This window comes from Schistocerca cancellata, unplaced genomic scaffold (assembly GCF_023864275.1).
Source record: "Schistocerca cancellata isolate TAMUIC-IGC-003103 unplaced genomic scaffold, iqSchCanc2.1 HiC_scaffold_643, whole genome shotgun sequence".
Lineage (NCBI taxonomy): Eukaryota > Metazoa > Arthropoda > Insecta > Orthoptera > Acrididae > Schistocerca > Schistocerca cancellata.
In genome coordinates, this window is record NW_026046654.1 from 80,167 (window position 1) to 103,505 (window position 23,339).

General features: G+C 49.9%; 24 non-coding genes across 24 annotated transcripts; 12 read left to right on the plus strand and 12 right to left on the minus strand.

Annotated features, from left to right (window-relative positions):
* The first annotated feature begins 3 nt into the window (after positions 1 to 3).
* On the plus strand, positions 4 to 87 carry Trnal-uaa (transfer RNA leucine (anticodon UAA)). The gene has a single exon. It is a non-coding gene; the product is annotated as a tRNA-Leu (tRNA).
* A 1,126-nt stretch (positions 88 to 1,213) lies between these two features.
* Trnag-ccc (transfer RNA glycine (anticodon CCC)) lies at positions 1,214 to 1,285 on the minus strand. Its single transcript has one exon. It is a non-coding gene; the product is annotated as a tRNA-Gly (tRNA).
* A 673-nt stretch (positions 1,286 to 1,958) lies between these two features.
* Positions 1,959 to 2,042, plus strand: Trnal-uaa (transfer RNA leucine (anticodon UAA)). Its single transcript has one exon. It is a non-coding gene; the product is annotated as a tRNA-Leu (tRNA).
* Positions 2,043 to 3,168: 1,126 nt separating this feature from the next.
* Trnag-ccc (transfer RNA glycine (anticodon CCC)) lies at positions 3,169 to 3,240 on the minus strand. Its single transcript has one exon. It is a non-coding gene; the product is annotated as a tRNA-Gly (tRNA).
* A 655-nt stretch (positions 3,241 to 3,895) lies between these two features.
* Positions 3,896 to 3,979, plus strand: Trnal-uaa (transfer RNA leucine (anticodon UAA)). The gene has a single exon. It is a non-coding gene; the product is annotated as a tRNA-Leu (tRNA).
* A 1,126-nt stretch (positions 3,980 to 5,105) lies between these two features.
* Trnag-ccc (transfer RNA glycine (anticodon CCC)) lies at positions 5,106 to 5,177 on the minus strand. Its single transcript has one exon. It is a non-coding gene; the product is annotated as a tRNA-Gly (tRNA).
* Positions 5,178 to 5,850: 673 nt separating this feature from the next.
* On the plus strand, positions 5,851 to 5,934 carry Trnal-uaa (transfer RNA leucine (anticodon UAA)). The gene has a single exon. It is a non-coding gene; the product is annotated as a tRNA-Leu (tRNA).
* Positions 5,935 to 7,060: 1,126 nt separating this feature from the next.
* On the minus strand, positions 7,061 to 7,132 carry Trnag-ccc (transfer RNA glycine (anticodon CCC)). The gene has a single exon. It is a non-coding gene; the product is annotated as a tRNA-Gly (tRNA).
* Positions 7,133 to 7,805: 673 nt separating this feature from the next.
* Trnal-uaa (transfer RNA leucine (anticodon UAA)) lies at positions 7,806 to 7,889 on the plus strand. The gene has a single exon. It is a non-coding gene; the product is annotated as a tRNA-Leu (tRNA).
* Positions 7,890 to 9,015: 1,126 nt separating this feature from the next.
* Trnag-ccc (transfer RNA glycine (anticodon CCC)) lies at positions 9,016 to 9,087 on the minus strand. Its single transcript has one exon. It is a non-coding gene; the product is annotated as a tRNA-Gly (tRNA).
* Positions 9,088 to 9,760: 673 nt separating this feature from the next.
* On the plus strand, positions 9,761 to 9,844 carry Trnal-uaa (transfer RNA leucine (anticodon UAA)). The gene has a single exon. It is a non-coding gene; the product is annotated as a tRNA-Leu (tRNA).
* Positions 9,845 to 10,970: 1,126 nt separating this feature from the next.
* On the minus strand, positions 10,971 to 11,042 carry Trnag-ccc (transfer RNA glycine (anticodon CCC)). Its single transcript has one exon. It is a non-coding gene; the product is annotated as a tRNA-Gly (tRNA).
* Positions 11,043 to 11,715: 673 nt separating this feature from the next.
* Trnal-uaa (transfer RNA leucine (anticodon UAA)) lies at positions 11,716 to 11,799 on the plus strand. The gene has a single exon. It is a non-coding gene; the product is annotated as a tRNA-Leu (tRNA).
* A 1,126-nt stretch (positions 11,800 to 12,925) lies between these two features.
* Trnag-ccc (transfer RNA glycine (anticodon CCC)) lies at positions 12,926 to 12,997 on the minus strand. The gene has a single exon. It is a non-coding gene; the product is annotated as a tRNA-Gly (tRNA).
* A 673-nt stretch (positions 12,998 to 13,670) lies between these two features.
* Trnal-uaa (transfer RNA leucine (anticodon UAA)) lies at positions 13,671 to 13,754 on the plus strand. The gene has a single exon. It is a non-coding gene; the product is annotated as a tRNA-Leu (tRNA).
* A 1,126-nt stretch (positions 13,755 to 14,880) lies between these two features.
* On the minus strand, positions 14,881 to 14,952 carry Trnag-ccc (transfer RNA glycine (anticodon CCC)). The gene has a single exon. It is a non-coding gene; the product is annotated as a tRNA-Gly (tRNA).
* A 673-nt stretch (positions 14,953 to 15,625) lies between these two features.
* Trnal-uaa (transfer RNA leucine (anticodon UAA)) lies at positions 15,626 to 15,709 on the plus strand. Its single transcript has one exon. It is a non-coding gene; the product is annotated as a tRNA-Leu (tRNA).
* Positions 15,710 to 16,835: 1,126 nt separating this feature from the next.
* Trnag-ccc (transfer RNA glycine (anticodon CCC)) lies at positions 16,836 to 16,907 on the minus strand. Its single transcript has one exon. It is a non-coding gene; the product is annotated as a tRNA-Gly (tRNA).
* Positions 16,908 to 17,580: 673 nt separating this feature from the next.
* Trnal-uaa (transfer RNA leucine (anticodon UAA)) lies at positions 17,581 to 17,664 on the plus strand. The gene has a single exon. It is a non-coding gene; the product is annotated as a tRNA-Leu (tRNA).
* A 1,126-nt stretch (positions 17,665 to 18,790) lies between these two features.
* Positions 18,791 to 18,862, minus strand: Trnag-ccc (transfer RNA glycine (anticodon CCC)). The gene has a single exon. It is a non-coding gene; the product is annotated as a tRNA-Gly (tRNA).
* Positions 18,863 to 19,535: 673 nt separating this feature from the next.
* On the plus strand, positions 19,536 to 19,619 carry Trnal-uaa (transfer RNA leucine (anticodon UAA)). Its single transcript has one exon. It is a non-coding gene; the product is annotated as a tRNA-Leu (tRNA).
* Positions 19,620 to 20,745: 1,126 nt separating this feature from the next.
* Trnag-ccc (transfer RNA glycine (anticodon CCC)) lies at positions 20,746 to 20,817 on the minus strand. The gene has a single exon. It is a non-coding gene; the product is annotated as a tRNA-Gly (tRNA).
* A 655-nt stretch (positions 20,818 to 21,472) lies between these two features.
* Positions 21,473 to 21,556, plus strand: Trnal-uaa (transfer RNA leucine (anticodon UAA)). The gene has a single exon. It is a non-coding gene; the product is annotated as a tRNA-Leu (tRNA).
* A 1,126-nt stretch (positions 21,557 to 22,682) lies between these two features.
* Trnag-ccc (transfer RNA glycine (anticodon CCC)) lies at positions 22,683 to 22,754 on the minus strand. The gene has a single exon. It is a non-coding gene; the product is annotated as a tRNA-Gly (tRNA).
* Between the last annotated feature and the right edge of the window lie 585 nt (positions 22,755 to 23,339).

A 23,339-nucleotide genomic window follows, 5' to 3' on the forward strand; every position in this document is an offset into this window, starting at 1 on the left:
CACGTCAGATTGGCCGAGCGGTCTAAGGCGCCAGATTTAAGCTCTGGTTCCCGAAGGGGAGCGTGGGTTCGAACCCCACATCTGACAATGCATTTTAAATATTCCAAAACTACCAATTTCGTACATGCGGGAAAACAAGTAAATTACGCGGGAACAGGTTCCACAGATACTACTAGAGACGGCAGTGACTATGGTGCTTGCCTTGCAAGTCTGATTGTCTGACGGTCAGAAAGAATGGAAAGCTGTTAGGAGAAATGGCTTTCAGCCACGAGGCCCGGATTCGATTCCCGGTAGCCGACCATACTTTTGGTTGCTGAGTCTTGGTTATTCTCACGGCATTTACGATTTCTTTGTGTTGTAATTTTTGGGGACCAAGCATCAGGCGAGCAAACGTGAACGAAAGCAGATATGTGTTTAAATGAGTGTCAGGGCAGTAATAAAGGTGGATGAGACGGTCGATCGGGTATTGGACTGCAGACGTGCCACATTGCGTAGCTCGATAGCTGAGTAAGTTAGAGCGTCGTGCTGTGAACACAAAGGCCGCGTATTTGACCGCACCAAGTGCCATTTCACTTTTCTCCCCTAAAAGACAATGCTTCCTCCAGCGTGACACTGCCAGGTAAATAACAAGCGATCTTCACAAGAAGTAAGATGTCTACACGTTGCGCGATACTGTCGCCAACGGCCATACCGCGCGTAGTGCAGCGGTTGTCGTCTGTTCACCGGCGTTAAGAATCGTTGGCCGTGGTTAGTACTTGGGTGCGTGCTCGGCTGGGAATTCGACGTGCTGTTGGCTCCTTTCATTTTGCATTTTTCCTTCGGTTTCGTTGTTGCTTAGCGATAATGATGCGGTCCCGCACGCTGACGCCACTCTTGCCTCTCGGTACACTAAGGGGCGAACCTGTGGCCACAATAAAATGAAAGTTTCTGTCGTGTGTTTGTCGTTTTTTGGTCTCTCCCAGTCGTTTCTCGCGCCTGCCCTCTACATATATGCCCATTTCCAAGCGTCAGCATTCGCGTCAGCCGAGCACAGTCGAGGCAAGTCGACACATGGAGACACACGATGCTGAGAAACGAAACCCGCAGACTAGCGCCCTGGCAGCACGGACTGAGACGAGGGGCGAGGGAAAACTATTCTTACCGCGACACTTCACAGTTTCGAAGATCGCGTTTCGTTACGTGGAATACCCGTAGAAGAAAAAAGTACCTTTTGTGCGGTGGCCGGGAATCGAACCCGGATCAACTGCTTGGGAAGCAACCATGCTGACCGTTACACCACCACCGCGTTGCGCTGCGTTTCATTCACGCCGCGATGTGTCGGCTACCCTCCTGCCACCAGAGGCCGAAGGCGATGGCGCTGTAGGCGCTCAACGCCAGGGCGGAGGTGAGCACATCTGAAGGCAGTGCGTAGGTGCTGCTAGGGCGATGTAGCGTAGCTAGAAGCAGAACTGACAGCCGTTGAAAAACTGCCCTTTAATTTACAGCAGGGCGATAAAACAAATATCTAATGTGACGCACTTACTGATGATCCAGAGACGATTCAGCATATGTGTGCCAATCCAGAAGGAGAAAGCGCCTAGGTATCACAATATTAAGTTGGTTAGTTTGATGCTCGACTGGAGCATATCATTAGCTTCCCCTGAGGGCGAAATGCACAGCGTAGCCGTTGCTAGGGAACGGCCTTTTCTGTCGTTTTTTGTTTTCTCTGCGTCAATGTGAATATTGATAACTACAGTTCTGCTCAAGACAGATGGCGATGGAAAACAATGGTTTAAGGCACCATATTTAAGCAGTGGTTCCCGAAAGTGAGGGTGGGGTGCAACCTGACATCTGACAATTCGTTTTAAATACTCTAAAACCAACGTATTTCCTCCACACAAGAAAAAACACGCTAATTTCGCAGTCAGGCTCTGGTGATGTACCTAGAAACGACGGTAGTAGAGAGCGTACGCTCACACGTCAGATTGGCCGAGCGGTCTAAGGCGCCAGATTTAAGCTCTGGTTCCCGAAGGGGAGCGTGGGTTCGAACCCCACATCTGACAATGCATTTTAAATATTCCAAAACTACCAATTTCGTACATGCGGGAAAACAAGTAAATTACGCGGGAACAGGTTCCACAGATACTACTAGAGACGGCAGTGACTATGGTGCTTGCCTTGCAAGTCTGATTGTCTGGCGGTCAGAAAGAATGGAAAGCTGTTAGGAGAAATGGCTTTCAGCCACGAGGCCCGGATTCGATTCCCGGTAGCCGACCATACTTTTGGTTGCTGAGTCTTGGTTATTCTCACGGCATTTACGATTTCTTTGTGTTGTAATTTTTGGGGACCAAGCATCAGGCGAGCAAACGTGAACGAAAGCAGATATGTGTTTAAATGAGTGTCAGGGCAGTAATAAAGGTGGATGAGACGGTCGATCGGGTATTGGACTGCAGACGTGCCACATTGCGTAGCTCGATAGCTGAGTAAGTTAGAGCGTCGTGCTGTGAACACAAAGGCCGCGTATTTGACCGCACCAAGTGCCATTTCACTTTTCTCCCCTAAAAGACAATGCTTCCTCCAGCGTGACACTGCCAGGTAAATAACAAGCGATCTTCACAAGAAGTAAGATGTCTACACGTTGCGCGATACTGTCGCCAACGGCCATACCGCGCGTAGTGCAGCGGTTGTCGTCTGTTCACCGGCGTTAAGAATCGTTGGCCGTGGTTAGTACTTGGGTGCGTGCTCGGCTGGGAATTCGACGTGCTGTTGGCTCCTTTCATTTTGCATTTTTCCTTCGGTTTCGTTGTTGCTTAGCGATAATGATGCGGTCCCGCACGCTGACGCCACTCTTGCCTCTCGGTACACTAAGGGGCGAACCTGTGGCCACAATAAAATGAAAGGTTCTGTCGTGTGTTTGTCGTTTTTTGGTCTCTCCCAGTCGTTTCTCGCGCCTGCCCTCTACATATATGCCCATTTCCAAGCGTCAGCATTCGCGTCAGCCGAGCACAGTCGAGGCAAGTCGACACATGGAGACACACGATGCTGAGAAACGAAACCCGCAGACTAGCGCCCTGGCAGCACGGACTGAGACGAGGGGCGAGGGAAAACTATTCTTACCGCGACACTTCACAGTTTCGAAGATCGCGTTTCGTTACGTGGAATACCCGTAGAAGAAAAAAGTACCTTTTGTGCGGTGGCGGGGAATCGAACCCGGATCAACTGCTTGGGAAGCAACCATGCTGACCGTTACACCACCACCGCGTTGCGCTGCGTTTCATTCACGCCGCGATGTGTCGGCTACCCTCCTGCCACCAGAGGCCGAAGGCGATGGCGCTGTAGGCGCTCAACGCCAGGGCGGAGGTGAGCACATCTGAAGGCAGTGCGTAGGTGCTGCTAGGGCGATGTAGCGTAGCTAGAAGCAGAACTGACAGCCGTTGAAAAACTGCCCTTTAATTTACAGCAGGGCGATAAAACAAATATCTAATGTGACGCACTTACTGATGATCCAGAGACGATTCAGCATATGTGTGCCAATCCAGAAGGAGAAAGCGCCTAGGTATCACAATATTAAGTTGGTTAGTTTGATGCTCGACTGGAGCATATCATTAGCTTCCCCTGAGGGCGAAATGCACAGCGTAGCCGTTGCTAGGGAACGGCCTTTTCTGTCGTCAATGTGAATATTGATAACTACAGTTCTGCTCAAGACAGATGGCGATGGAAAACAATGGTTTAAGGCACCATATTTAAGCAGTGGTTCCCGAAAGTGAGGGTGGGGTGCAACCTGACATCTGACAATTCGTTTTAAATACTCTAAAACCAACGTATTTCCTCCACACAAGAAAAAACACGCTAATTTCGCAGTCAGGCTCTGGTGATGTACCTAGAAACGACGGTAGTAGAGAGCGTACGCTCACACGTCAGATTGGCCGAGCGGTCTAAGGCGCCAGATTTAAGCTCTGGTTCCCGAAGGGGAGCGTGGGTTCGAACCCCACATCTGACAATGCATTTTAAATATTCCAAAACTACCAATTTCGTACATGCGGGAAAACAAGTAAATTACGCGGGAACAGGTTCCACAGATACTACTAGAGACGGCAGTGACTATGGTGCTTGCCTTGCAAGTCTGATTGTCTGACGGTCAGAAAGAATGGAAAGCTGTTAGGAGAAATGGCTTTCAGCCACGAGGCCCGGATTCGATTCCCGGTAGCCGACCATACTTTTGGTTGCTGAGTCTTGGTTATTCTCACGGCATTTACGATTTCTTTGTGTTGTAATTTTTGGGGACCAAGCATCAGGCGAGCAAACGTGAACGAAAGCAGATATGTGTTTAAATGAGTGTCAGGGCAGTAATAAAGGTGGATGAGACGGTCGATCGGGTATTGGACTGCAGACGTGCCACATTGCGTAGCTCGATAGCTGAGTAAGTTAGAGCGTCGTGCTGTGAACACAAAGGCCGCGTATTTGACCGCACCAAGTGCCATTTCACTTTTCTCCCCTAAAAGACAATGCTTCCTCCAGCGTGACACTGCCAGGTAAATAACAAGCGATCTTCACAAGAAGTAAGATGTCTACACGTTGCGCGATACTGTCGCCAACGGCCATACCGCGCGTAGTGCAGCGGTTGTCGTCTGTTCACCGGCGTTAAGAATCGTTGGCCGTGGTTAGTACTTGGGTGCGTGCTCGGCTGGGAATTCGACGTGCTGTTGGCTCCTTTCATTTTGCATTTTTCCTTCGGTTTCGTTGTTGCTTAGCGATAATGATGCGGTCCCGCACGCTGACGCCACTCTTGCCTCTCGGTACACTAAGGGGCGAACCTGTGGCCACAATAAAATGAAAGGTTCTGTCGTGTGTTTGTCGTTTTTTGGTCTCTCCCAGTCGTTTCTCGCGCCTGCCCTCTACATATATGCCCATTTCCAAGCGTCAGCATTCGCGTCAGCCGAGCACAGTCGAGGCAAGTCGACACATGGAGACACACGATGCTGAGAAACGAAACCCGCAGACTAGCGCCCTGGCAGCACGGACTGAGACGAGGGGCGAGGGAAAACTATTCTTACCGCGACACTTCACAGTTTCGAAGATCGCGTTTCGTTACGTGGAATACCCGTAGAAGAAAAAAGTACCTTTTGTGCGGTGGCCGGGAATCGAACCCGGATCAACTGCTTGGGAAGCAACCATGCTGACCGTTACACCACCACCGCGTTGCGCTGCGTTTCATTCACGCCGCGATGTGTCGGCTACCCTCCTGCCACCAGAGGCCGAAGGCGATGGCGCTGTAGGCGCTCAACGCCAGGGCGGAGGTGAGCACATCTGAAGGCAGTGCGTAGGTGCTGCTAGGGCGATGTAGCGTAGCTAGAAGCAGAACTGACAGCCGTTGAAAAACTGCCCTTTAATTTACAGCAGGGCGATAAAACAAATATCTAATGTGACGCACTTACTGATGATCCAGAGACGATTCAGCATATGTGTGCCAATCCAGAAGGAGAAAGCGCCTAGGTATCACAATATTAAGTTGGTTAGTTTGTTGCTCGACTGGAGCATATCATTAGCTTCCCCTGAGGGCGAAATGCACAGCGTAGCCGTTGCTAGGGAACGGCCTTTTCTGTCGTTTTTTGTTTTCTCTGCGTCAATGTGAATATTGATAACTACAGTTCTGCTCAAGACAGATGGCGATGGAAAACAATGGTTTAAGGCACCATATTTAAGCAGTGGTTCCCGAAAGTGAGGGTGGGGTGCAACCTGACATCTGACAATTCGTTTTAAATACTCTAAAACCAACGTATTTCCTCCACACAAGAAAAAACACGCTAATTTCGCAGTCAGGCTCTGGTGATGTACCTAGAAACGACGGTAGTAGAGAGCGTACGCTCACACGTCAGATTGGCCGAGCGGTCTAAGGCGCCAGATTTAAGCTCTGGTTCCCGAAGGGGAGCGTGGGTTCGAACCCCACATCTGACAATGCATTTTAAATATTCCAAAACTACCAATTTCGTACATGCGGGAAAACAAGTAAATTACGCGGGAACAGGTTCCACAGATACTACTAGAGACGGCAGTGACTATGGTGCTTGCCTTGCAAGTCTGATTGTCTGACGGTCAGAAAGAATGGAAAGCTGTTAGGAGAAATGGCTTTCAGCCACGAGGCCCGGATTCGATTCCCGGTAGCCGACCATACTTTTGGTTGCTGAGTCTTGGTTATTCTCACGGCATTTACGATTTCTTTGTGTTGTAATTTTTGGGGACCAAGCATCAGGCGAGCAAACGTGAACGAAAGCAGATATGTGTTTAAATGAGTGTCAGGGCAGTAATAAAGGTGGATGAGACGGTCGATCGGGTATTGGACTGCAGACGTGCCACATTGCGTAGCTCGATAGCTGAGTAAGTTAGAGCGTCGTGCTGTGAACACAAAGGCCGCGTATTTGACCGCACCAAGTGCCATTTCACTTTTCTCCCCTAAAAGACAATGCTTCCTCCAGCGTGACACTGCCAGGTAAATAACAAGCGATCTTCACAAGAAGTAAGATGTCTACACGTTGCGCGATACTGTCGCCAACGGCCATACCGCGCGTAGTGCAGCGGTTGTCGTCTGTTCACCGGCGTTAAGAATCGTTGGCCGTGGTTAGTACTTGGGTGCGTGCTCGGCTGGGAATTCGACGTGCTGTTGGCTCCTTTCATTTTGCATTTTTCCTTCGGTTTCGTTGTTGCTTAGCGATAATGATGCGGTCCCGCACGCTGACGCCACTCTTGCCTCTCGGTACACTAAGGGGCGAATCTGTGGCCACAATAAAATGAAAGGTTCTGTCGTGTGTTTGTCGTTTTTTGGTCTCTCCCAGTCGTTTCTCGCGCCTGCCCTCTACATATATGCCCATTTCCAAGCGTCAGCTTTCGCGTCAGCCGAGCAAAGTCGAGGCAAGTCGACACATGGAGACACACGATGCTGAGAAACGAAACCCGCAGACTAGCGCCCTGGCAGCACGGACTGAGACGAGGGGCGAGGGAAAACTATTCTTACCGCGACACTTCACAGTTTCGAAGATCGCGTTTCGTTACGTGGAATACCCGTAGAAGAAAAAAGTACCTTTTGTGCGGTGGCCGGGAATCGAACCCGGATCAACTGCTTGGGAAGCAACCATGCTGACCGTTACACCACCACCGCGTTGCGCTGCGTTTCATTCACGCCGCGATGTGTCGGCTACCCTCCTGCCACCAGAGGCCGAAGGCGATGGCGCTGTAGGCGCTCAACGCCAGGGCGGAGGTGAGCACATCTGAAGGCAGTGCGTAGGTGCTGCTAGGGCGATGTAGCGTAGCTAGAAGCAGAACTGACAGCCGTTGAAAAACTGCCCTTTAATTTACAGCAGGGCGATAAAACAAATATCTAATGTGACGCACTTACTGATGATCCAGAGACGATTCAGCATATGTGTGCCAATCCAGAAGGAGAAAGCGCCTAGGTATCACAATATTAAGTTGGTTAGTTTGATGCTCGACTGGAGCATATCATTAGCTTCCCCTGAGGGCGAAATGCACAGCGTAGCCGTTGCTAGGGAACGGCCTTTTCTGTCGTTTTTTGTTTTCTCTGCGTCAATGTGAATATTGATAACTACAGTTCTGCTCAAGACAGATGGCGATGGAAAACAATGGTTTAAGGCACCATATCTAAGCAGTGGTTCCCGAAAGTGAGGGTGGGGTGCAACCTGACATCTGACAATTCGTTTTAAATACTCTAAAACCAACGTATTTCCTCCACACAAGAAAAAACACGCTAATTTCGCAGTCAGGCTCTGGTGATGTACCTAGAAACGACGGTAGTAGAGAGCGTACGCTCACACGTCAGATTGGCCGAGCGGTCTAAGGCGCCAGATTTAAGCTCTGGTTCCCGAAGGGGAGCGTGGGTTCGAACCCCACATCTGACAATGCATTTTAAATATTCCAAAACTACCAATTTCGTACATGCGGGAAAACAAGTAAATTACGCGGGAACAGGTTCTACAGATACTACTAGAGACGGCAGTGACTATGGTGCTTGCCTTGCAAGTCTGATTGTCTGACGGTCAGAAAGAATGGAAAGCTGTTAGGAGAAATGGCTTTCAGCCACGAGGCCCGGATTCGATTCCCGGTAGCCGACCATACTTTTGGTTGCTGAGTCTTGGTTATTCTCACGGCATTTACGATTTCTTTGTGTTGTAATTTTTGGGGACCAAGCATCAGGCGAGCAAACGTGAACGAAAGCATATATGTGTTTAAATGTGTGTCAGGGCAGTAATAAAGGTGGATGAGACGGTCGATCGGGTATTGGACTGCAGACGTGCCACATTGCGTAGCTCGATAGCTGAGTAAGTTAGAGCGTCGTGCTGTGAACACAAAGGCCGCGTATTTGACCGCACCAAGTGCCATTTCACTTTTCTCCCCTAAAAGACAATGCTTCCTCCAGCGTGACACTGCCAGGTAAATAACAAGCGATCTTCACAAGAAGTAAGATGTCTACACGTTGCGCGATACTGTCGCCAACGGCCATACCGCGCGTAGTGCAGCGGTTGTCGTCTGTTCACCGGCGTTAAGAATCGTTGGCCGTGGTTAGTACTTGGGTGCGTGCTCGGCTGGGAATTCGACGTGCTGTTGGCTCCTTTCATTTTGCATTTTTCCTTCGGTTTCGTTGTTGCTTAGCGATAATGATGCGGTCCCGCACGCTGACGCCACTCTTGCCTCTCGGTACACTAAGGGGCGAACCTGTGGCCACAATAAAATGAAAGGTTCTGTCGTGTGTTTGTCGTTTTTTGGTCTCTCCCAGTCGTTTCTCGCGCCTGCCCTCTACATATATGCCCATTTCCAAGCGTCAGCTTTCGCGTCAGCCGAGCAAAGTCGAGACAAGTCGACACATGGAGACACACGATGCTGAGAAACGAAACCCGCAGACTAGCGCCCTGGCAGCACGGACTGAGACGAGGGGCGAGGGAAAACTATTCTTACCGCGACACTTCACAGTTTCGAAGATCGCGTTTCGTTACGTGGAATACCCGTAGAAGAAAAAAGTACCTTTTGTGCGGTGGCCGGGAATCGAACCCGGATCAACTGCTTGGGAAGCAACCATGCTGACCGTTACACCACCACCGCGTTGCGCTGCGTTTCATTCACGCCGCGATGTGTCGGCTACCCTCCTGCCACCAGAGGCCGAAGGCGATGGCGCTGTAGGCGCTCAACGCCAGGGCGGAGGTGAGCACATCTGAAGGCAGTGCGTAGGTGCTGCTAGGGCGATGTAGCGTAGCTAGAAGCAGAACTGACAGCCGTTGAAAAACTGCCCTTTAATTTACAGCAGGGCGATAAAACAAATATCTAATGTGACGCACTTACTGATGATCCAGAGACGATTCAGCATATGTGTGCCAATCCAGAAGGAGAAAGCGCCTAGGTATCACAATATTAAGTTGGTTAGTTTGATGCTCGACTGGAGCATATCATTAGCTTCCCCTGAGGGCGAAATGCACAGCGTAGCCGTTGCTAGGGAACGGCCTTTTCTGTCGTTTTTTGTTTTCTCTGCGTCAATGTGAATATTGATAACTACAGTTCTGCTCAAGACAGATGGCGATGGAAAACAATGGTTTAAGGCACCATATTTAAGCAGTGGTTCCCGAAAGTGAGGGTGGGGTGCAACCTGACATCTGACAATTCGTTTTAAATACTCTAAAACCAACGTATTTCCTCCACACAAGAAAAAACACGCTAATTTCGCAGTCAGGCTCTGGTGATGTACCTAGAAACGACGGTAGTAGAGAGCGTACGCTCACACGTCAGATTGGCCGAGCGGTCTAAGGCGCCAGATTTAAGCTCTGGTTCCCGAAGGGGAGCGTGGGTTCGAACCCCACATCTGACAATGCATTTTAAATATTCCAAAACTACCAATTTCGTACATGCGGGAAAACAAGTAAATTACGCGGGAACAGGTTCCACAGATACTACTAGAGACGGCAGTGACTATGGTGCTTGCCTTGCAAGTCTGATTGTCTGGCGGTCAGAAAGAATGGAAAGCTGTTAGGAGAAATGGCTTTCAGCCACGAGGCCCGGATTCGATTCCCGGTAGCCGACCATACTTTTGGTTGCTGAGTCTTGGTTATTCTCACGGCATTTACGATTTCTTTGTGTTGTAATTTTTGGGGACCAAGCATCAGGCGAGCAAACGTGAACGAAAGCATATATGTGTTTAAATGTGTGTCAGGGCAGTAATAAAGGTGGATGAGACGGTCGATCGGGTATTGGACTGCAGACGTGCCACATTGCGTAGCTCGATAGCTGAGTAAGTTAGAGCGTCGTGCTGTGAACACAAAGGCCGCGTATTTGACCGCACCAAGTGCCATTTCACTTTTCTCCCCTAAAAGACAATGCTTCCTCCAGCGTGACACTGCCAGGTAAATAACAAGCGATCTTCACAAGAAGTAAGATGTCTACACGTTGCGCGATACTGTCGCCAACGGCCATACCGCGCGTAGTGCAGCGGTTGTCGTCTGTTCACCGGCGTTAAGAATCGTTGGCCGTGGTTAGTACTTGGGTGCGTGCTCGGCTGGGAATTCGACGTGCTGTTGGCTCCTTTCATTTTGCATTTTTCCTTCGGTTTCGTTGTTGCTTAGCGATAATGATGCGGTCCCGCACGCTGACGCCACTCTTGCCTCTCGGTACACTAAGGGGCGAACCTGTGGCCACAATAAAATGAAAGGTTCTGTCGTGTGTTTGTCGTTTTTTGGTCTCTCCCAGTCGTTTCTCGCGCCTGCCCTCTACATATATGCCCATATCCAAGCGTCAGCTTTCGCGTCAGCCGAGCAAAGTCGAGACAAGTCGACACATGGAGACACACGATGCTGAGAAACGAAACCCGCAGACTAGCGCCCTGGCAGCACGGACTGAGACGAGGGGCGAGGGAAAACTATTTTTACCGCGACACTTCACAGTTTCGAAGATCGCGTTTCGTTACGTGGAATACCCGTAGAAGAAAAAAGTACCTTTTGTGCGGTGGCCGGGAATCGAACCCGGATCAACTGCTTGGGAAGCAACCATGCTGACCGTTACACCACCACCGCGTTGCGCTGCGTTTCATTCACGCCGCGATGTGTCGGCTACCCTCCTGCCACCAGAGGCCGAAGGCGATGGCGCTGTAGGCGCTCAACGCCAGGGCGGAGGTGAGCACATCTGAAGGCAGTGCGTAGGTGCTGCTAGGGCGATGTAGCGTAGCTAGAAGCAGAACTGACAGCCGTTGAAAAACTGCCCTTTAATTTACAGCAGGGCGATAAAACAAATATCTAATGTGACGCACTTACTGATGATCCAGAGACGATTCAGCATATGTGTGCCAATCCAGAAGGAGAAAGCGCCTAGGTATCACAATATTAAGTTGGTTAGTTTGATGCTCGACTGGAGCATATCATTAGCTTCCCCTGAGGGCGAAATGCACAGCGTAGCCGTTGCTAGGGAACGGCCTTTTCTGTCGTTTTTTGTTTTCTCTGCGTCAATGTGAATATTGATAACTACAGTTCTGCTCAAGACAGATGGCGATGGAAAACAATGGTTTAAGGCACCATATTTAAGCAGTGGTTCCCGAAAGTGAGGGTGGGGTGCAACCTGACATCTGACAATTCGTTTTAAATACTCTAAAACCAACGTATTTCCTCCACACAAGAAAAAACACGCTAATTTCGCAGTCAGGCTCTGGTGATGTACCTAGAAACGACGGTAGTAGAGAGCGTACGCTCACACGTCAGATTGGCCGAGCGGTCTAAGGCGCCAGATTTAAGCTCTGGTTCCCGAAGGGGAGCGTGGGTTCGAACCCCACATCTGACAATGCATTTTAAATATTCCAAAACTACCAATTTCGTACATGCGGGAAAACAAGTAAATTACGCGGGAACAGGTTCCACAGATACTACTAGAGACGGCAGTGACTATGGTGCTTGCCTTGCAAGTCTGATTGTCTGGCGGTCAGAAAGAATGGAAAGCTGTTAGGAGAAATGGCTTTCAGCCACGAGGCCCGGATTCGATTCCCGGTAGCCGACCATACTTTTGGTTGCTGAGTCTTGGTTATTCTCACGGCATTTACGATTTCTTTGTGTTGTAATTTTTGGGGACCAAGCATCAGGCGAGCAAACGTGAACGAAAGCATATATGTGTTTAAATGTGTGTCAGGGCAGTAATAAAGGTGGATGAGACGGTCGATCGGGTATTGGACTGCAGACGTGCCACATTGCGTAGCTCGATAGCTGAGTAAGTTAGAGCGTCGTGCTGTGAACACAAAGGCCGCGTATTTGACCGCACCAAGTGCCATTTCACTTTTCTCCCCTAAAAGACAATGCTTCCTCCAGCGTGACACTGCCAGGTAAATAACAAGCGATCTTCACAAGAAGTAAGATGTCTACACGTTGCGCGATACTGTCGCCAACGGCCATACCGCGCGTAGTGCAGCGGTTGTCGTCTGTTCACCGGCGTTAAGAATCGTTGGCCGTGGTTAGTACTTGGGTGCGTGCTCGGCTGGGAATTCGACGTGCTGTTGGCTCCTTTCATTTTGCATTTTTCCTTCGGTTTCGTTGTTGCTTAGCGATAATGATGCGGTCCCGCACGCTGACGCCACTCTTGCCTCTCGGTACACTAAGGGGCGAACCTGTGGCCACAATAAAATGAAAGGTTCTGTCGTGTGTTTGTCGTTTTTTGGTCTCTCCCAGTCGTTTCTCGCGCCTGCCCTCTACATATATGCCCATATCCAAGCGTCAGCTTTCGCGACAGCCGAGCAAAGTCGAGACAAGTCGACACATGGAGACACACGATGCTGAGAAACGAAACCCGCAGACTAGCGCCCTGGCAGCACGGACTGAGACGAGGGGCGAGGGAAAACTATTCTTACCGCGACACTTCACAGTTTCGAAGATCGCGTTTCGTTACGTGGAATACCCGTAGAAGAAAAAAGTACCTTTTGTGCGGTGGCCGGGAATCGAACCCGGATCAACTGCTTGGGAAGCAACCATGCTGACCGTTACACCACCACCGCGTTGCGCTGCGTTTCATTCACGCCGCGATGTGTCGGCTACCCTCCTGCCACCAGAGGCCGAAGGCGATGGCGCTGTAGGCGCTCAACGCCAGGGCGGAGGTGAGCACATCTGAAGGCAGTGCGTAGGTGCTGCTAGGGCGATGTAGCGTAGCTAGAAGCAGAACTGACAGCCGTTGAAAAACTGCCCTTTAATTTACAGCAGGGCGATAAAACAAATATCTAATGTGACGCACTTACTGATGATCCAGAGACGATTCAGCATATGTGTGCCAATCCAGAAGGAGAAAGCGCCTAGGTATCACAATATTAAGTTGGTTAGTTTGATGCTCGACTGGAGCATATCATTAGCTTCCCCTGAGGGCGAAATGCACAGCGTAGCCGTTGCTAGGGAACGGCCTTTTCTGTCGTTTTTTGTTTTCTCTGCGTCAATGTGAATATTGATAACTACAGTTCTGCTCAAGACAGATGGCGATGGAAAACAGTGGTTTAAGGCACCATATTTAAGCAGTGGTTCCCGAAAGTGAGGGTGGGGTGCAACCTGACATCTGACAATTCGTTTTAAATACTCTGAAACCAACGTATTTCCTCCACACAAGAAAAAACACGCTAATTTTGCAGTCAGGCTCTGGTGATGTACCTAGAAACGACGGTAGTAGAGAGCGTACGCTCACACGTCAGATTGGCCGAGCGGTCTAAGGCGCCAGATTTAAGCTCTGGTTCCCGAAGGGGAGCGTGGGTTCGAACCCCACATCTGACAATGCATTTTAAATATTCCAAAACTACCAATTTCGTACATGCGGGAAAACAAGTAAATTACGCGGGAACAGGTTCCACAGATACTACTAGAGACGGCAGTGACTATGGTGCTTGCCTTGCAAGTCTGATTGTCTGGCGGTCAGAAAGAATGGAAAGCTGTTAGGAGAAATGGCTTTCAGCCACGAGGCCCGGATTCGATTCCCGGTAGCCGACCATACTTTTGGTTGCTGAGTCTTGGTTATTCTCACGGCATTTACGATTTCTTTGTGTTGTAATTTTTGGGGACCAAGCATCAGGCGAGCAAACGTGAACGAAAGCATATATGTGTTTAAATGTGTGTCAGGGCAGTAATAAAGGTGGATGAGACGGTCGATCGGGTATTGGACTGCAGACGTGCCACATTGCGTAGCTCGATAGCTGAGTAAGTTAGAGCGTCGTGCTGTGAACACAAAGGCCGCGTATTTGACCGCACCAAGTGCCATTTCACTTTTCTCCCCTAAAAGACAATGCTTCCTCCAGCGTGACACTGCCAGGTAAATAACAAGCGATCTTCACAAGAAGTAAGATGTCTACACGTTGCGCGATACTGTCGCCAACGGCCATACCGCGCGTAGTGCAGCGGTTGTCGTCTGTTCACCGGCGTTAAGAATCGTTGGCCGTGGTTAGTACTTGGGTGCGTGCTCGGCTGGGAATTCGACGTGCTGTTGGCTCCTTTCATTTTGCATTTTTCCTTCGGTTTCGTTGTTGCTTAGCGATAATGATGCGGTCCCGCACGCTGACGCCACTCTTGCCTCTCGGTACACTAAGGGGCGAACCTGTGGCCACAATAAAATGAAAGGTTCTGTCGTGTGTTTGTCGTTTTTTGGTCTCTCCCAGTCGTTTCTCGCGCCTGCCCTCTACATATATGCCCATTTCCAAGCGTCAGCTTTCGTGTCAGCCGAGCAAAGTCGAGGCAAGTCGACACATGGAGACACACGATGCTGAGAAACGAAACCCGCAGACTAGCGCCCTGGCAGCACGGACTGAGACGAGGGGCGAGGGAAAACTATTCTTACCGCGACACTTCACAGTTTCGAAGATCGCGTTTCGTTACGTGGAATACCCGTAGAAGAAAAAAGTACCTTTTGTGCGGTGGCGGGGAATCGAACCCGGATCAACTGCTTGGGAAGCAACCATGCTGACCGTTACACCACCACCGCGTTGCGCTGCGTTTCATTCACGCCGCGATGTGTCGGCTACCCTCCTGCCACCAGAGGCCGAAGGCGATGGCGCTGTAGGCGCTCAACGCCAGGGCGGAGGTGAGCACATCTGAAGGCAGTGCGTAGGTGCTGCTAGGGCGATGTAGCGTAGCTAGAAGCAGAACTGACAGCCGTTGAAAAACTGCCCTTTAATTTACAGCAGGGCGATAAAACAAATATCTAATGTGACGCACTTACTGATGATCCAGAGACGATTCAGCATATGTGTGCCAATCCAGAAGGAGAAAGCGCCTAGGTATCACAATATTAAGTTGGTTAGTTTGATGCTCGACTGGAGCATATCATTAGCTTCCCCTGAGGGCGAAATGCACAGCGTAGCCGTTGCTAGGGAACGGCCTTTTCTGTCGTTTTTTGTTTTCTCTGCGTCAATGTGAATATTGATAACTACAGTTCTGCTCAAGACAGATGGCGATGGAAAACAATGGTTTAAGGCACCATATTTAAGCAGTGGTTCCCGAAAGTGAGGGTGGGGTGCAACCTGACATCTGACAATTCGTTTTAAATACTCTAAAACCAACGTATTTCCTCCACACAAGAAAAAACACGCTAATTTCGCAGTCAGGCTCTGGTGATGTACCTAGAAACGACGGTAGTAGAGAGCGTACGCTCACACGTCAGATTGGCCGAGCGGTCTAAGGCGCCAGATTTAAGCTCTGGTTCCCGAAGGGGAGCGTGGGTTCGAACCCCACATCTGACAATGCATTTTAAATATTCCAAAACTACCAATTTCGTACATGCGGGAAAACAAGTAAATTACGCGGGAACAGGTTCCACAGATACTACTAGAGACGGCAGTGACTATGGTGCTTGCCTTGCAAGTCTGATTGTCTGGCGGTCAGAAAGAATGGAAAGCTGTTAGGAGAAATGGCTTTCAGCCACGAGGCCCGGATTCGATTCCCGGTAGCCGACCATACTTTTGGTTGCTGAGTCTTGGTTATTCTCACGGCATTTACGATTTCTTTGTGTTGTAATTTTTGGGGACCAAGCATCAGGCGAGCAAACGTGAACGAAAGCATATATGTGTTTAAATGTGTGTCAGGGCAGTAATAAAGGTGGATGAGACGGTCGATCGGGTATTGGACTGCAGACGTGCCACATTGCGTAGCTCGATAGCTGAGTAAGTTAGAGCGTCGTGCTGTGAACACAAAGGCCGCGTATTTGACCGCACCAAGTGCCATTTCACTTTTCTCCCCTAAAAGACAATGCTTCCTCCAGCGTGACACTGCCAGGTAAATAACAAGCGATCTTCACAAGAAGTAAGATGTCTACACGTTGCGCGATACTGTCGCCAACGGCCATACCGCGCGTAGTGCAGCGGTTGTCGTCTGTTCACCGGCGTTAAGAATCGTTGGCCGTGGTTAGTACTTGGGTGCGTGCTCGGCTGGGAATTCGACGTGCTGTTGGCTCCTTTCATTTTGCATTTTTCCTTCGGTTTCGTTGTTGCTTAGCGATAATGATGCGGTCCCGCACGCTGACGCCACTCTTGCCTCTCGGTACACTAAGGGGCGAACCTGTGGCCACAATAAAATGAAAGGTTCTGTCGTGTGTTTGTCGTTTTTTGGTCTCTCCCAGTCGTTTCTCGCGCCTGCCCTCTACATATATGCCCATATCCAAGCGTCAGCTTTCGCGACAGCCGAGCAAAGTCGAGACAAGTCGACACATGGAGACACACGATGCTGAGAAACGAAACCCGCAGACTAGCGCCCTGGCAGCACGGACTGAGACGAGGGGCGAGGGAAAACTATTCTTACCGCGACACTTCACAGTTTCGAAGATCGCGTTTCGTTACGTGGAATACCCGTAGAGGAAAAAAGTACCTTTTGTGCGGTGGCCGGGAATCGAACCCGGATCAACTGCTTGGGAAGCAACCATGCTGACCGTTACACCACCACCGCGTTGCGCTGCGTTTCATTCACGCCGCGATGTGTCGGCTACCCTCCTGCCACCAGAGGCCGAAGGCGATGGCGCTGTAGGCGCTCAACGCCAGGGCGGAGGTGAGCACATCTGAAGGCAGTGCGTAGGTGCTGCTAGGGCGATGTAGCGTAGCTAGAAGCAGAACTGACAGCCGTTGAAAAACTGCCCTTTAATTTACAGCAGGGCGATAAAACAAATATCTAATGTGACGCACTTACTGATGATCCAGAGACGATTCAGCATATGTGTGCCAATCCAGAAGGAGAAAGCGCCTAGGTATCACAATATTAAGTTGGTTAGTTTGATGCTCGACTGGAGCATATCATTAGCTTCCCCTGAGGGCGAAATGCACAGCGTAGCCGTTGCTAGGGAACGGCCTTTTCTGTCGTTTTTTGTTTTCTCTGCGTCAATGTGAATATTGATAACTACAGTTCTGCTCAAGACAGATGGCGATGGAAAACAGTGGTTTAAGGCACCATATTTAAGCAGTGGTTCCCGAAAGTGAGGGTGGGGTGCAACCTGACATCTGACAATTCGTTTTAAATACTCTGAAACCAACGTATTTCCTCCACACAAGAAAAAACACGCTAATTTTGCAGTCAGGCTCTGGTGATGTACCTAGAAACGACGGTAGTAGAGAGCGTACGCTCACACGTCAGATTGGCCGAGCGGTCTAAGGCGCCAGATTTAAGCTCTGGTTCCCGAAGGGGAGCGTGGGTTCGAACCCCACATCTGACAATGCATTTTAAATATTCCAAAACTACCAATTTCGTACATGCGGGAAAACAAGTAAATTACGCGGGAACAGGTTCCACAGATACTACTAGAGACGGCAGTGACTATGGTGCTTGCCTTGCAAGTCTGATTGTCTGGCGGTCAGAAAGAATGGAAAGCTGTTAGGAGAAATGGCTTTCAGCCACGAGGCCCGGATTCGATTCCCGGTAGCCGACCATACTTTTGGTTGCTGAGTCTTGGTTATTCTCACGGCATTTACGATTTCTTTGTGTTGTAATTTTTGGGGACCAAGCATCAGGCGAGCAAACGTGAACGAAAGCATATATGTGTTTAAATGTGTGTCAGGGCAGTAATAAAGGTGGATGAGACGGTCGATCGGGTATTGGACTGCAGACGTGCCACATTGCGTAGCTCGATAGCTGAGTAAGTTAGAGCGTCGTGCTGTGAACACAAAGGCCGCGTATTTGACCGCACCAAGTGCCATTTCACTTTTCTCCCCTAAAAGACAATGCTTCCTCCAGCGTGACACTGCCAGGTAAATAACAAGCGATCTTCACAAGAAGTAAGATGTCTACACGTTGCGCGATACTGTCGCCAACGGCCATACCGCGCGTAGTGCAGCGGTTGTCGTCTGTTCACCGGCGTTAAGAATCGTTGGCCGTGGTTAGTACTTGGGTGCGTGCTCGGCTGGGAATTCGACGTGCTGTTGGCTCCTTTCATTTTGCATTTTTCCTTCGGTTTCGTTGTTGCTTAGCGATAATGATGCGGTCCCGCACGCTGACGCCACTCTTGCCTCTCGGTACACTAAGGGGCGAACCTGTGGCCACAATAAAATGAAAGGTTCTGTCGTGTGTTTGTCGTTTTTTGGTCTCTCCCAGTCGTTTCTCGCGCCTGCCCTCTACATATATGCCCATTTCCAAGCGTCAGCTTTCGCGTCAGCCGAGCAAAGTCGAGACAAGTCGACACATGGAGACACACGATGCTGAGAAACGAAACCCGCAGACTAGCGCCCTGGCAGCACGGACTGAGACGAGGGGCGAGGGAAAACTATTTTTACCGCGACACTTCACAGTTTCGAAGATCGCGTTTCGTTACGTGGAATACCCGTAGAAGAAAAAAGTAGCTTTTGTGCGGTGGCCGGGAATCGAACCCGGATCAACTGCTTGGGAAGCAACCATGCTGACCGTTACACCACCACCGCGTTGCGCTGCGTTTCATTCACGCCGCGATGTGTCGGCTACCCTCCTGCCACCAGAGGCCGAAGGCGATGGCGCTGTAGGCGCTCAACGCCAGGGCGGAGGTGAGCACATCTGAAGGCAGTGCGTAGGTGCTGCTAGGGCGATGTAGCGTAGCTAGAAGCAGAACTGACAGCCGTTGAAAAACTGCCCTTTAATTTACAGCAGGGCGATAAAACAAATATCTAATGTGACGCACTTACTGATGATCCAGAGACGATTCAGCATATGTGTGCCAATCCAGAAGGAGAAAGCGCCTAGGTATCACAATATTAAGTTGGTTAGTTTGATGCTCGACTGGAGCATATCATTAGCTTCCCCTGAGGGCGAAATGCACAGCGTAGCCGTTGCTAGGGAACGGCCTTTTCTGTCGTTTTTTGTTTTCTCTGCGTCAATGTGAATATTGATAACTACAGTTCTGCTCAAGACAGATGGCGATGGAAAACAATGGTTTAAGGCACCATATTTAAGCAGTGGTTCCCGAAAGTGAGGGTGGGGTGCAACCTGACATCTGACAATTCGTTTTAAATACTCTAAAACCAACGTATTTCCTCCACACAAGAAAAAACACGCTAATTTCGCAGTCAGGCTCTGGTGATGTACCTAGAAACGACGGTAGTAGAGAGCGTACGCTCACACGTCAGATTGGCCGAGCGGTCTAAGGCGCCAGATTTAAGCTCTGGTTCCCGAAGGGGAGCGTGGGTTCGAACCCCACATCTGACAATGCATTTTAAATATTCCAAAACTACCAATTTCGTACATGCGGGAAAACAAGTAAATTACGCGGGAACAGGTTCCACAGATACTACTAGAGACGGCAGTGACTATGGTGCTTGCCTTGCAAGTCTGATTGTCTGACGGTCAGAAAGAATGGAAAGCTGTTAGGAGAAATGGCTTTCAGCCACGAGGCCCGGATTCGATTCCCGGTAGCCGACCATACTTTTGGTTGCTGAGTCTTGGTTATTCTCACGGCATTTACGATTTCTTTGTGTTGTAATTTTTGGGGACCAAGCATCAGGCGAGCAAACGTGAACGAAAGCAGATATGTGTTTAAATGAGTGTCAGGGCAGTAATAAAGGTGGATGAGACGGTCGATCGGGTATTGGACTGCAGACGTGCCACATTGCGTAGCTCGATAGCTGAGTAAGTTAGAGCGTCGTGCTGTGAACACAAAGGCCGCGTATTTGACCGCACCAAGTGCCATTTCACTTTTCTCCCCTAAAAGACAATGCTTCCTCCAGCGTGACACTGCCAGGTAAATAACAAGCGATCTTCACAAGAAGTAAGATGTCTACACGTTGCGCGATACTGTCGCCAACGGCCATACCGCGCGTAGTGCAGCGGTTGTCGTCTGTTCACCGGCGTTAAGAATCGTTGGCCGTGGTTAGTACTTGGGTGCGTGCTCGGCTGGGAATTCGACGTGCTGTTGGCTCCTTTCATTTTGCATTTTTCCTTCGGTTTCGTTGTTGCTTAGCGATAATGATGCGGTCCCGCACGCTGACGCCACTCTTGCCTCTCGGTACACTAAGGGGCGAACCTGTGGCCACAATAAAATGAAAGGTTCTGTCGTGTGTTTGTCGTTTTTTGGTCTCTCCCAGTCGTTTCTCGCGCCTGCCCTCTACATATATGCCCATTTCCAAGCGTCAGCTTTCGCGTCAGCCGAGCAAAGTCGAGGCAAGTCGACACATGGAGACACACGATGCTGAGAAACGAAACCCGCAGACTAGCGCCCTGGCAGCACGGACTGAGACGAGGGGCGAGGGAAAACTATTCTTACCGCGACACTTCACAGTTTCGAAGATCGCGTTTCTTTACGTGGAATACCCGTAGAAGAAAAAAGTACCTTTTGTGCGGTGGCCGGGAATCGAACCCGGATCAACTGCTTGGGAAGCAACCATGCTGACCGTTACACCACCACCGCGTTGCGCTGCGTTTCATTCACGCCGCGATGTGTCGGCTACCCTCCTGCCACCAGAGGCCGAAGGCGATGGCGCTGTAGGCGCTCAACGCCAGGGCGGAGGTGAGCACATCTGAAGGCAGTGCGTAGGTGCTGCTAGGGCGATGTAGCGTAGCTAGAAGCAGAACTGACAGCCGTTGAAAAACTGCCCTTTAATTTACAGCAGGGCGATAAAACAAATATCTAATGTGACGCACTTACTGATGATCCAGAGACGATTCAGCATATGTGTGCCAATCCAGAAGGAGAAAGCGCCTAGGTATCACAATATTAAGTTGGTTAGTTTGATGCTCGACTGGAGCATATCATTAGCTTCCCCTGAGGGCGAAATGCACAGCGTAGCCGTTGCTAGGGAACGGCCTTTTCTGTCGTCAATGTGAATATTGATAACTACAGTTCTGCTCAAGACAGATGGCGATGGAAAACAATGGTTTAAGGCACCATATTTAAGCAGTGGTTCCCGAAAGTGAGGGTGGGGTGCAACCTGACATCTGACAATTCGTTTTAAATACTCTAAAACCAACGTATTTCCTCCACACAAGAAAAAACACGCTAATTTCGCAGTCAGGCTCTGGTGATGTACCTAGAAACGACGGTAGTAGAGAGCGTACGCTCACACGTCAGATTGGCCGAGCGGTCTAAGGCGCCAGATTTAAGCTCTGGTTCCCGAAGGGGAGCGTGGGTTCGAACCCCACATCTGACAATGCATTTTAAATATTCCAAAACTACCAATTTCGTACATGCGGGAAAACAAGTAAATTACGCGGGAACAGGTTCCACAGATACTACTAGAGACGGCAGTGACTATGGTGCTTGCCTTGCAAGTCTGATTGTCTGACGGTCAGAAAGAATGGAAAGCTGTTAGGAGAAATGGCTTTCAGCCACGAGGCCCGGATTCGATTCCCGGTAGCCGACCATACTTTTGGTTGCTGAGTCTTGGTTATTCTCACGGCATTTACGATTTCTTTGTGTTGTAATTTTTGGGGACCAAGCATCAGGCGAGCAAACGTGAACGAAAGCAGATATGTGTTTAAATGAGTGTCAGGGCAGTAATAAAGGTGGATGAGACGGTCGATCGGGTATTGGACTGCAGACGTGCCACATTGCGTAGCTCGATAGCTGAGTAAGTTAGAGCGTCGTGCTGTGAACACAAAGGCCGCGTATTTGACCGCACCAAGTGCCATTTCACTTTTCTCCCCTAAAAGACAATGCTTCCTCCAGCGTGACACTGCCAGGTAAATAACAAGCGATCTTCACAAGAAGTAAGATGTCTACACGTTGCGCGATACTGTCGCCAACGGCCATACCGCGCGTAGTGCAGCGGTTGTCGTCTGTTCACCGGCGTTAAGAATCGTTGGCCGTGGTTAGTACTTGGGTGCGTGCTCGGCTGGGAATTCGACGTGCTGTTGGCTCCTTTCATTTTGCATTTTTCCTTCGGTTTCGTTGTTGCTTAGCGATAATGATGCGGTCCCGCACGCTGACGCCACTCTTGCCTCTCGGTACACTAAGGGGCGAACCTGTGGCCACAATAAAATGAAAGGTTCTGTCGTGTGTTTGTCGTTTTTTGGTCTCTCCCAGTCGTTTCTCGCGCCTGCCCTCTACATATATGCCCATTTCCAAGCGTCAGCATTCGCGTCAGCCGAGCACAGTCGAGGCAAGTCGACACATGGAGACACACGATGCTGAGAAACGAAACCCTCAGACTAGCGCCCTGGCAGCACGGACTGAGACGAGGGGCGAGGGAAAACTATTCTTACCGCGACACTTCACAGTTTCGAAGATCGCGTTTCGTTACGTGGAATACCCGTAGAAGAAAAAAGTACCTTTTGTGCGGTGGCCGGGAATCGAACCCGGATCAACTGCTTGGGAAGCAACCATGCTGACCGTTACACCACCACCGCGTTGCGCTGCGTTTCATTCACGCCGCGATGTGTCGGCTACCCTCCTGCCACCAGAGGCCGAAGGCGATGGCGCTGTAGGCGCTCAACGCCAGGGCGGAGGTGAGCACATCTGAAGGCAGTGCGTAGGTGCTGCTAGGGCGATGTAGCGTAGCTAGAAGCAGAACTGACAGCCGTTGAAAAACTGCCCTTTAATTTACAGCAGGGCGATAAAACAAATATCTAATGTGACGCACTTACTGATGATCCAGAGACGATTCAGCATATGTGTGCCAATCCAGAAGGAGAAAGCGCCTAGGTATCACAATATTAAGTTGGTTAGTTTGTTGCTCGACTGGAGCATATCATTAGCTTCCCCTGAGGGCGAAATGCACAGCGTAGCCGTTGCTAGGGAACGGCCTTTTCTGTCGTTTTTTGTTTTCTCTGCGTCAATGTGAATATTGATAACTACAGTTCTGCTCAAGACAGATGGCGATGGAAAACAATGGTTTAAGGCACCATATTTAAGCAGTGGTTCCCGAAAGTGAGGGTGGGGTGCAACCTGACATCTGACAATTCGTTTTAAATACTCTAAAACCAACGTATTTC